Here is a 12,582-nt window from a genome sequence, read left to right as displayed (position 1 = left end):
TTTTAGCATAGTTGCTATATTTTTTCACCTATGCAAGAATGAAAATGTATGAGAGACACAATGTATACTAGGGTAAATTTCATTTCTTTTTCTTTTCTCCCATCTTTCATTTCTTTTCATTTCTTCTGCTCAATACCTCTCACTCCTTTCCTGTACTTTGCCTGAGTTGTTTATCCTGAAAGGAAAGAATGGTCATGAATGTGTGTGAAATATAAAGTAAAACAAACAAAACAAAAAGTAAAAGCAAAAATAGCATATTGGTTTCAAAGTCAAGCAATATGTGCCTTTAAAATCAACATACAGTTTTTGCCTTTCTACTCCCAAACCAGTGGTGAAATCCAAATTTTTTTTACTACCGGTTCTGTGGCCGTGGCTTGGTGGGCATGGTATGGCTTGGTGGGCGTAATGTGGCTTGGTCGGCGTGGCAGGGGAAGGATATTGCAAAATCGCCATTCCCACCCCACTCTGGGGCCAGCCAGAGCTGGTATTTGCCGGTTGTCCAAACTGCTCAAAATTTCTGCTACCGGTTCTCCAGAACTTGACAGAACCTGCTGGATTTCACCCTGCCCCAAACGATGGTTTGGCTACCAGTAGTAAAAAAAAAAGTGTATCTAGGCTGTATGATATAGGCTAAGGTTGTATCTTTTAAAGTTCTTCGTTCTGCATCCAAATTATACCTAAGCTTCAATCTTACTGTTCTGTTACTTTCTACTTAGTTTCTCATTCTCTTTACTATCTAACAAGAGGCCTATGTTATTGCAATTAAAACACCATTTGTGACATATTCTATCTTGGTTTGTAACTGTTAGCTCAAATTAGAGCAATGTGATTTTTCACCCCTTCCTCTTTTAGTAGATATGCAAAAGTGCTGGGGGGGGGGGAACCCACATGTTTTTTTAGCATTGTCTCAAGTACATTTTAAGCTTCAAACTTCCATGCTGCTGAGTTCTATATACAACGTCTGCAAGCATCATATAATTGGAACTGCTGGATTTGATTTATTTTCACTAATTGCTTTAACCAAATTCAAACATGAAATAAATGAATGCCAAGAGCCATTTCATGCTCCTCTCATGTACATTATTGAATTAGTTCTGGCGTAGATGACATGGGCAGCTGTTAACTCTTTACATGCTGCTCTACACTGCGTACATTTGCCTGTGTTCTGTATTATCTTGACAAAATTGATGCTGTTGCTTATTAACTTGGTGACTCGGCACATCTGACCCGCCTTTTCAGGAAGTTGCATACGAGATGGTCACAAGCAGGCAGGGAAGATGCTTGAAAAATCTCCCTGTACGGTTTCCAGCTTGTGAGAAAGCAATTCCTACTCATGTAGGATTCTGTTTTTCTGGATAGCCATACAGACATTTTGAAAAGAAAAATTTGAAATATTGTAGTGTTTCTAAGGGTGAATCCTGAAAAAAAAAAAGAATACTGTAGAGGCAAACAATCAGCTTCACAACTGGCTATCAGACTTTATGTAAAATAATTGTAAAATAATTTTTGAATGAAAGAACTCAAGAGTGTCTAGATTGTTTTCGGAAGGTTGAAAGTGAGATCAGTGGGCAAAAGGAGTTTAGCAAGCCAAAAACTGGTTTAAGAGAACTTACACTGGTATTTAGCATGCAATGTAAGCATTATAATACTCAGAGAAACAAATGATGGTTGGCAAGACTGATTCTGTTTTTACTCTGGAAGCTCTCTCTTACTTGCTTTGGTTTCTAACCTTCTTGTCATTTTTCCCAGACTCATAATTTAAAAAAACAACACCCCCCCGAATTAGGTAGACATTTACCAACCATATTATCATATCATGGACTGATTATATGTTTTAATCCACAGCTAACGTATACCTGTGAAGCTGTGAACATGCTGTATACTACTATTGTGTTTATCAAGCTGTTGTGCATCACAGCATAAAAGCTTGATTTCTATGCTTGGGTCAGTAAATGAACCAATGTATCTGCACTGACTGATAGGCACAAGACTTAGCAGTTCTGTTTACAATTCTAAACCACACACTAAAAATGCCCAATGGATGGAGGTCTTCTATTATTGCCTGTATGTTTTAAAAATGCAACTAGTGATGATCATCAAACAGACATTGCTTATGTCAGGGAATGGCTGTGTGCTCAGCCAACACTCAGTCAGGACACGTATGTGATCCCACATGCAAATTTGGAAAGAATGATTCTTTTCAGTTATATGTTGAGTGAAGCCTTCTCTGAAAGCTGTTTTCTTTTTTTAAACATATATTTAATTTTTATTAAAGAATAAAAATAGTACACATTTTGAAAGAGAAAAATAAGGAAAGAAAAAAATAATCAGTAAGTAAAAGAAAAAAGGGCAAAGAAACAGGCAGAGAAAAGAAAAGAAAAAATTATAAAGAAGTAGCTTTCGGTCTTCTTAACAGCAGTTACAAGTACATTTACATTTTACCCTCTTTCTCTAAGGCTACAACATAATCCCCCCCTCCAGTATAATTTACCTTTGCTAATCATTAAACTCATAAATCCAACTTCATTGCTTTCTTTTTTCAGCAAAAACGCATAAGAGATTTCCAGTCATTAATAAATTGAAAGCTGCTGTCTGAGGGAAAAAAATGCAGTCCCTTTGCTTCTAACTGTAAAGGCAAAGGACCAGGCTGTGGAGTGCTTTGTGCTGATCAAATTGGATGGCTTTACTAATAGTGGATGGCTTCCACTAGTGCAGGATTTTCTGCTGGGCGCACCAATAGTGACCAGCCTGCAGCTTTTTTTGCACCACTTGCTAAAGATTTTCCAGGATTACAGTTATTATTATTATTATTATTATTATTATTATTATTATTATTATTATTTAATCTTTAGTGAGATTCACAGCCTTTGAGGCTGGTTAATAGCTCAGCAGCTCGAGTCCTAACCAAGGACCTAGGAACTGTTAAGGTATCGTCGGAGGATGTAAGCTGTTCCAAGTAAGGTGGTTTTTTTGTAGAGTCAAAATGTTCAAGTCTGGCAAATTTAGAATTTCTAAATAGCGGGGTAGCCCTTTGGGTATTGCTCCAAGGGCTCCAATTACAATCGGGACAACACACGATTTCTTTTTCCACAGTCGCTCAACTTCAATTTGCAAGTCCCGGTACTTTGTGATTTTTTCTTGCTGCTTATCTTCAATCCATGCTATTTTCAATCCGTGCGTTCAATCCATTGTTGTTGTTGTTGTTGTTGTTGTTGTTGTTGTTGTTGTTGTTGTTGTTGTTGTTGTTAATTATTATTATTATTATTATTATTATTATTATTATTATTATTATTATTATTATTATTATTATTTTATTAATTAATTTATTATTTATTTATTGTTTATTAAACTTTTATACTGCCCTTCTCCCGAAGGACTCAGGGCAGTGTACAGCCATATTAAAACAAACAAAAACCCAAAAACTTAAAAACAATTTAAAATATATAAAAATTTGGCCCTTATGTTAAAAACATAACATACACCCAATTAAAATTCATTTTCTAAGCCAGCCTGGCCTGTTGGAACAAAAGAGTCTTAAGGGCATGGCAAAATGTACGTAAGTCGGGGATCATGCGGATCTCCGGGGGCAGTTCATTCCAGAGGGCAGGTGCCCCCACAGAGAAGGCTCTCTCCCTGGGTGTTGCCAGTTGACATTGTTTGGCTGACGGCACCCTGAGGAGTCTCTCTGTGGGAGCATATTGCCTGGTGGGAAGCTATCGGTGGCAGAAGGTGATCTCGTATATACCCAGGTCCTAAGCCATGGAGTGTTTTAAAGGTGGTAACCAACACCTTGAATCGCATCCGGAAGACCACCGGGAACCAGTGAAGCTCGCGCAGAAGAGGTGTTACATGGGTGCACCGTGTTGCCTCCATAATCACCCGCATGGCCGCATTCTGGACCAATTGGAGCCTCCGAGTGCTCTGCAAGGGGAGCCCCATGTAGAGAGCATTACAGTAGTCCAGACGTGACGTGACGTCAGTTGGGGACAATCTTACATGACCCTTTGGAGGTGGTCAGCCTGGAGTCCCTTCTGTGCACACCAAAGGTCTCCCGGGGTTGGGTTGCTTTCACATGTATTCAAGCTTGGAACTGCCTATTAAGAATAAAAGGAACCATTACAAAGTAATGCCGCCAACCATCAACTCTACAGATGGTCCAGAGGGATACCATGGTTGATGATTTTGAAGACTGTTAGGAAGGTCCAACATCACCAGGAGGGGTACAGTTCCTTCATCCTACTAATGACATCCATAAATATGATCAATGCTGCCTCTCCATCCTAGGCTAGGTCTGAATCCTGACTAAAATGGGTCCAGGTAATCTGCTTTCTCTAGGATGCTCTATTTCTATATATCAACCATAATCTGTATAATGTTCCCCAGAAAGGCTAAAGATATAGTGATAATTAGCAAAAATAGAATGGTCCACAGAGTTTCCCTTTTTAAAAATTATCTACGTCCACACATTAAACCCTAATGTGATTTGTTTCATTAACATCAGTGGTGGAATTCAAATTTTTTTACTACCGGTTCTGTGGGCGTGGAGTGGTGTGGCTTGGTGGGCGTGGCAGGGGAAGGATACTGCAAAATCCCCATTCGCTCCCCACTCCTGGGGGAAGGATATTGCAAAATCTCCATTCCCACCCCACTCTGGGGCCAGCCAGAGATGGTATTTGCCGGTTCTCTGAACTACTCAAAATTTCCACTACCTGTTCTCCAGAATCTGTCAGAACGTGCTGGATTTCAGCCCTGCTTAACATGTTGCATAATAGCCATGTGCCAACTGAAAAACATTTATTCAGTAAAGCATTGTTAATCAAATCATATTTTACCATGACTTGTAAGTCTAAGCATGGTTTTTAAACCATGTTCTTGGCTTAATATGTGAACTATGAAACAGCAAATTGTTCATTGAACCATGAGTAAACATAAGGGATGAACTCAACTACTGAATATTAATGCAAGCCATATTTTTTTATCATAGATTTTAAAAAATAGGTCAACCGCTCTTATTGTATTAACTTGGCTTGATTTTCATTTTTGTTTGAAAGGAAATAAGAAACAACAAACAAAATAAAAGAGCGTGCTGATTTTTTTTCAAGGCATCAACTAACAACTCAAAGTTTTTCATGGATTATTTGACAAGTATAAATTTGAAAACTTTCTTTAATTTATTGAAATTTAATGTATGGGCCTTGTGGTGATTATATTGGGTTTTCTTTTCTCAAACATAATTAGAATTAATATCTGTTGATTTGAAATGGTTTTGCATTTGTCCCAAGCCCAAATCAGCAGCATATTTTACCATCTTTATCAGGGGTATCAAACTCAAGTTATCATGTGCTGTATTATGACTTTTTTCTCCTTCGCTAAACCAGGCATGGGCCTGGCCAGCGCGTGACACATGCAGCCCACGGGTTGGGAGTTTGACACCCCTGAACTTTATGAAATATATGTGATATGCAGGGGTGGGCTTCAAAAATTTTAGCAAGGGGTTCTCTGCCCAGTTGCTGGGTGGGCGTGGCCATGGTGGGCATGGCCTAGTCGCCCTCCTGCACCACTGCATGGAAGGCCATTTTTGCCCTCCCCGGGCTCCGGAGGCTTTCCTAGAGCCTCTGAGAGGGCAAAAACAGCCTCCCCCAGCTCTGAAGGCCCTCTGGAGGCTGAAAACATGCCTGTTTCCAGCCTTCCAAACTTCCGGTAGGCCCATTTTTCACCCTCCCTGAGCCTCCCCAAGCACCCTGCACTTACCTGCATCCAAAACGGGCCATGTGGGGACTCCTGGGAGGGGAGGCACATGGTGGGCAGGGCCAGCCAGGATTGGGATTTGGAGGTTCTCCAAACTGCACAGAATCTTAGCTAGAGGTTCTCCTGAACCCCTGCGAACCCCCAGCAGCCCACCCCTGGTGATGTTTAAATAGATATGAAGGCACCTCAAGCCATAGTCATGCTAACCTGGAGTTATCTGTTACTAATTTCAAGAGCACATATATTCAAATAGGCACACAGAAAATGCAGGTGGATGTTTCCTGTCTCAAAATAGAACATTATGTACTGAAAACAATTGTGTCCCCCCCCCCACCCATCTGACAGAGAAATAGACAGATGGAGCTCGGTTTTGTTGAGCAACTAAAGAGGTTAAAAACCAGTCCCACATTAACTTTCATGATTCATTCTAGGCGTATTGCAAGGTCTAAAAGAGCTTCTACTGCAGCTAATTGACCATTAAATAAAGTCTGATAGTCTTTATCAACTGTTCTACCCAATTAAAGCAAAAAGATAAGATTTTAGGTTGCTGGTTTGGTTTTGTTATTTTGCATTTTGCATGCTATTAAATTGTAATTGTGGTATTCAGTGTTGCAAAAAAATATAATGAAATTTAAATTTCTGAAGTAACTATTTCCATATGAATCTTCATGGAAAAGCATTATGAGAATTTTTTATATCCATGCCAATTCCTTTCTAAATACCTGTCAGTCTATCCATGTAACATCACTAATGTGAATCTTTGCATTATGGCTTTCTAGCCTACAGTATTTTCTGAATACGAGCAACAGCTCATATTCAGGAAAAGTCTGTATAGTTAGTTCTCAACTTGTGACCATTTATTTAATAATGGTTCAAAGTTATGACAGTCTTGGCAGAAGCCACTTACAATGTGTACTCATACATACAATCATCACACCACCTCCGCAGTCATGCAATTGTAATTTGGGCACTTGGCAACTGGCTCACCTTTACAACCGGTTGCACTATTCTCCAGACACATGATCATGGCTTTTTTCCTTTTTTCCCAACTTCTGGAAAGAAATTCCATTGGGGAGGATCCATTCACTTAATCATGTGATTTATTTTAATGACCACCATAAAAATTGTTGTAAAGTTGGGACTTCCGGTTGACGCCACGGCAAGAACGGCTGGAAAATAGCAAAGCTACACAAAAACCAGCCGGCAACTGCCGTTGGGAGACCTTACAGGGTCAAAGCCACCTTGGAGGCATGGTGAAGAAAGGAGAGGCACTTCGTTGACCACAAGGAATTTGCAATTTCCTCATTGGGTCTGAAGAAAACTCTCCTGAACAACAGCAGGGATAACGGCCATTTTTGGCAAGTCACAAGCTGTGACAACCCAGACCATAAGATTTGTGCTGGAGTAGTGCATGGACAGAGCATTGAAACTAGGTGAGATAACTTCTAACTTTTATTTTAAAGACCTAACTCAAGTAAAAGAATTTTAAAAATAATCTCCAAGCATTAAGAATGTGGTGTTTAGACACTTAGAAAAGGCTAAAGAATAAAAACTAAGAGGTGAAAGAAATGCCCAATGGAAGCTATAATATAGAAAGCCTGGAAAAGAGCTAAAACTATCTGAAAGGTGATTATTGGGAGAAACTGTCTTTGTTATTTTTATTTTTAAACCCCTGGATTTATTTGACAGTCAGCTGTTTTTTGGCACACTGTTTAACATTGGAATTTGGAGCAGAAGAACCATCTACTGGAAGGAGAAGAACAGCATTATGTGAGAAATTTCAGTGAAAGTGAGATTTGTTTAATACACATAAAGGAAGAGAAAATAAACAACACCTGGAAGGCGCTTGACCTTGATTCTGTTCTAGAAGATGATTTGGATGTTTGGAAATACTTAGTGAGTCTTTTTTGAAGATTTTAAATACAAATTAAATTGCAAATAATTAAACTGTATTGAAACTGTTTATTGGATGGTGGATTTGAAAGCCTTGAGGAAACTTGCTGGACTAATTTGGATTTGGATTATTATTGTTATTTGACAGAACATCCTATGAGGCAAAAAAAGAAAGGTCATAGAAGAAAAGAGAAAAGAAGAAAAGCTAAATAAGAACTTTAAAATTTGGACAATTGAGAAGGTGAATAACTGGAAAGACTAAAGAAAATTAAAAAGACTAAAGACTAAAGAACTTTAAGGACTATAAATTTAGGGGATTTGGAAGTATAATTTTGGGATTGATTCAATTTTATTAGCAATTGGCTTTGTTGGAGTTTTTAAATATCGGGACGTTGGAACCTTAGAGATATATTGAGTAATTTTTATATCAAATTATTACAAAATGTCTCAACAAGGGATAATAGAGGCCTATGAAGAAATGTTATTGATGATCAAAAGTATTCATGAAACAATAAAGAACAATAAGGAGTTAAGGGGACTGTCTAAAGATAAAGAAGTGAGTGTAGAAGATCCTCAACAAATGTGGGGGGGGGGGAAATGAACATAATATCCAGAAGATAGATGAGAAACCAGAAGAAGTGGTGGAAGTGACAAATCAAAATCAGATGCAAGAAGATAAAGATAATGAAGAGAAATGATTAATAAGTAGGAATCCAATAGATAAGAGTTTATAGTAGAATGTGGGGGGGAATCTCTTAAAAAAAAAAAAAGAAAGGTTTATGGATGGGGGCTCAAATGATGCAGCAGAAGGAGATAAGGGGCAAGCCGAAGGGAATATTCAGTGGATATAAAAATGTTAGAAAGAGTTACAAGATTCCAAAAGAGAGAAATAAAAGGGTGAACCAAAAGTCAGTAAATGATGGAACTTCAAAAAGATTAAGAGATGATGAAAAGAAATAAAATATATTAATCGGGTGATTGTATACAAAAAAATAAAAAAAAAGTAGAAAACACAAATAAGGAAAATAGTAGTATATATACTGACAAATAATATAATTTATTATAATCAAAGCAAATTAAGGTTAGGAGGTGGACGTTTAGGATTAGGTGACCTAATTGTATTATCATTATTAACAGTGTGTAAAAAATGTATTGAAAATTAAAATTTTTAAGAATCAGGAATTGTGGGAACTTTGAGATATAATCCCGGGACTGATCAAATAATAATTGGCCTTATTAGTATTTCTAGACATTTGGGATATTGGAATTATGGTGGAATAATGAGTAATTTTTTAAAAAAATATCAAATATTAGTGATTCAGTAGGGGATAATAAATATATGGTATAAAGAAATGTTATTGATGTTTACATGAATTTAGGAAAAAAAGTGTTAAAGAATTATAAAGAGAGAATGGTATTGTTGAAGTTGGAAGATTAAGATTATATATATTTAATTGTATCACTGTTAGCATTGTGTAAAAAGGACACTGACCCAGTCAATACACTGTCCACAAAATATGTATGGTGTTAAAGGAAAACTACAAATAAAACATTTAAAAATTGTTCTAAAATTGGGTATCTTGACCTGCAACCAAATAACTTAAAATGGAAATTCCAGCCTCAATTGTGTTGTAAGTCAAGAACCATCGGGCAAGTATTATTTCCAACAGTGGTCCTAAGTACTATTTGTATCTGTTCTCTAACTCTCACCCTCAGCAACTATAAGATGTGTGGACTTCAGTCCCCAGAATTCATATAAAGAAATATTGCTTCTTCAAGTTAAATTGTTGTCATCATGAGGAGGTGGGTACACATAACAAGAAACCCAACATAATCACTGCTCATTAATAAAGGTAATTTAATGTAGTGTGCAAAATAAAAGAACAACAAAGAACAAGCATGTGATGCACATTCAGTGATTTCTCAGTGAAGTACATTCTCAGGACTGTCTTTCAAAATCAAAATATTTAAAATGGTTCCTTGGTCACCATGGAGATCCTTACTGTAGAGCTGCAATCAATCCGAATATAAATCACAAGCTGAAGTACATGCTATTGAGGTTGTGTAGAATTATTAGGAATATTTTTCATCGTTTCCTCTCTTCTTAAAGATGCATTTTTCTATTATAAAATGAAGTAGACCTCCAGAGTATGCTTAGTTCACAATTAGTTTACAATTAAATGATCAATTAGTTATACCTTAGTTCACAACTAAACGATCAATTAAAAATTATGTATGGGTTCACATATGGAGAAAAAGGTACTTTCCTTCCACAAGAAAATATCCTGCTGTAGCCAGCACATTTCAGAATGTAAAGCTTGTGGGAACAATAGCATTATTAATTTATTCCACTGTATGTTGCATCTTAATACAGAACACTAGGTGTACCAAGTTTGCTAGATGTAGAATATCCAATCACCAGGCTGATTTCAATATGGTATTTTCTGAACTGTATTTTAAAATAAAAGCAGAAAAAGAATGGAGATATCCCTTTTCAAAATCAGAATTAAGAAAAAAAAGGAGGCATTACATTCTAGAAAAAAACGGTACAGTTCTTCATTTATTTCCCTACAGTCTTTATCGAGACGAAAAACCTGAACCCCTACGAATTTGTTTGAAAATTCATGACTGACTGCTTTGTAATTTTTAAGCAACACCATCTTACAGAGAACATAAAAACTAAGTATACATAAGGAATACAGACATGCATCAATATACACATGCCATCTTTAACTCTTTTTCTTCCTCATGAGCAGACTGAAGATATGTTCGTACTTAACTCTTTTGGAGGAGAGAGTGAACCTGAATGGCAAAATCTACTCTAGCTGGGCAAATTAATTCCCAAAGCAAACATTTCAGATTTTTCCTATAGTGAAGAACTGCCTGCTAAAGATCCTGAGTAAATATTTCCTAAAATAAAGCTTGGCTTTTGTTTTAACTCTTCCTTTTTAGATAGTATACTTTTTCAGTTCAGATAAAGAAGCAACTTATTATTTACATCGGGTACCAATGCATCACAAACCAATTCTCATTTCTGGCTAAAGTGGGTAGATAGACCTTGTTCAGCCCCTGTTTTTAAAGTACTGTATTTTTTGGAGTGTAAGATGCACTGGAGTATAAAATGCACCTACCTTTTTCGGGGAGGATAAGAAAAAAAAGAAATCTCCCTCTGCCTCTGCCTCTGAGCAATTTTGCCTCATTGCTGCAAACAGCAAACAGCCTGCCTTACTTTCGTTTTCGTTTTCAGCATAGCTTGATTAGCACAAGGGAAAAAAAATCTGCTCCAGCAATTTACCTCTTTGCAGCAAGCAGCAGAGCCCTGCGCAAAACAGCTGAGAGCAAATCAGCTGAGAATCGGGAGGCTGATCCAATCAACTTGTGCTAATTAGGCTGTGCTGAAGCTGAAAGGAACAGTTTTTTCTTGCTGTTTGCTTGAAAGGAGGTAACTGCTGCAAGGCAGAGGCCAAAGGGTGGGGGCCAGTGGGTGGGCGGGGCTACATTCGGTGTATACAACGCACCTAAATTTTCACCCCTTTTTAGGGGGGGAAAAGGTGTGTCTTATACTCCGGAAAATATGGTACATTTAGTGGCAGTAAGGTACCCCAGATTCATGCCAGTTGCCAATTGCCCAAATTTTGAACACATGAACTTGGGGATACTATAATGGTCATTAAGTGAGAGAAACAGTTGTGAATCATTTTTTCAGTACTGTTGTAAGTTCAAACATTCACTAAACCATGAGTCCCCAATCTCTGGGCCGCAGCCTGTTCCTGGGTCATAGCCCATTCAGAACCAGGCTGTGCAAAGTGTTGGGTGAACGCATACAGCTCCATTTGTGCGAGTGACGGGCACTCTGCACATGCATGAAGCTCTAATTGTGTAAACAGCAGGTGTGCAAATGGAAGCTTCATGCACGTGCACAAGTGCCAACCACTCATGCAAATGAAGCTGCGCATGCAAGCGAACGTGCGCACCTGCCGCTCAGAGAATCATTACTCTCCCCCCCCCCTCGCCGGTCTGCAAAGCTGGAAAGGTTGGGGATCACTGCGCCAAACAGCCTGGACTGAGAGGGTTTTTAGATTTTGGGGGGTTTAATATAAATTATATATGTACATTTATGTATTTTATATTTTTAACTGGTTGTTTTATTGTTGTGAGCCGCCCTGAGTCCTTGGAGATAGGGTGACATATAAATTTTATTAAATAAATAAAATAAATAAATAAAATAAATATAAGCTGAGGACTACCTGTAAAGAATATTGTGATATTCTCAGTTACAGTATAGGGAATATAATGGTAAACTTGTAGTATTCCAGAGAATTTAGAACTGAGCATTTTTCCATTCTGTTGGAAGAAATATCTATCTGGTTCAGTTCCAACCTGGGAGAAAGGCACTGGAAACAAAATGGAGGCTGGAGGCTGATTGGAAAGAGGGTCCATTTATTGATGAAGTAGAAGCATATGGGTGGTTCTGGGCAGCTGACCACATGAGGCTGAGAGTGACTGGTTTTTCTACCTTCTCTTGGGCTTTGCACTTGAACTTCCTGTTCTTGTGCAAGAACATGTATTCTATTGGCTGTTGTCAAACTCCAATGGGGCCATGAGGGGTCATGTTTGTCTGAGCCAAGTTTGGTTGAAGTGTGCTGGATGATGCAATATCCTTAGGAGATGTGCAATGTAATGAGCTCTTCTACTAGATAATCCTATTATGTCTTGGAGGATCATGTCTTAATCCAATCACCCTGGAGTTGAAGGTCTTTTGTCTTATAGATAGGCTGGCCCAGTCCTCCTGGGGTTATTAAGAAAGACTTGAGGGCTGCTTTCTGTCTTTAAAAAACATGTTTCTTCTTTAGGGAAATATAATCTGACTTTTTAAATATTCCTCAAAATATTTCATTCTTCTGGGGGTGGGGGGTGGGGTTCCCACAATTCCAATAAAAT

At 38.0% G+C, this 12,582-nt stretch overlaps 1 protein-coding gene across 1 annotated transcript in view; it reads left to right on the top strand.

Annotated features, from left to right (window-relative positions):
* The window catches only part of RAB3C (RAB3C, member RAS oncogene family), a 95,792-nt gene that overhangs the window by 47,246 nt on the left and 35,964 nt on the right, over positions 1-12,582 (top strand). The gene's annotated exons all lie outside the window — the stretch shown is intronic.

The sequence above is a fragment of the Pituophis catenifer genome, unplaced genomic scaffold (genome assembly GCF_029215685.1).
Source record: "Pituophis catenifer annectens isolate HBS135680 unplaced genomic scaffold, rPitCat1.0.hap2 SCAF_2, whole genome shotgun sequence".
In the NCBI taxonomy this organism is placed as follows: domain Eukaryota; kingdom Metazoa; phylum Chordata; class Lepidosauria; order Squamata; family Colubridae; genus Pituophis; species Pituophis catenifer.
Note: the sequence above shows the minus strand (reverse complement) of the source record. Positions and strands in the feature narration are given on the sequence as shown.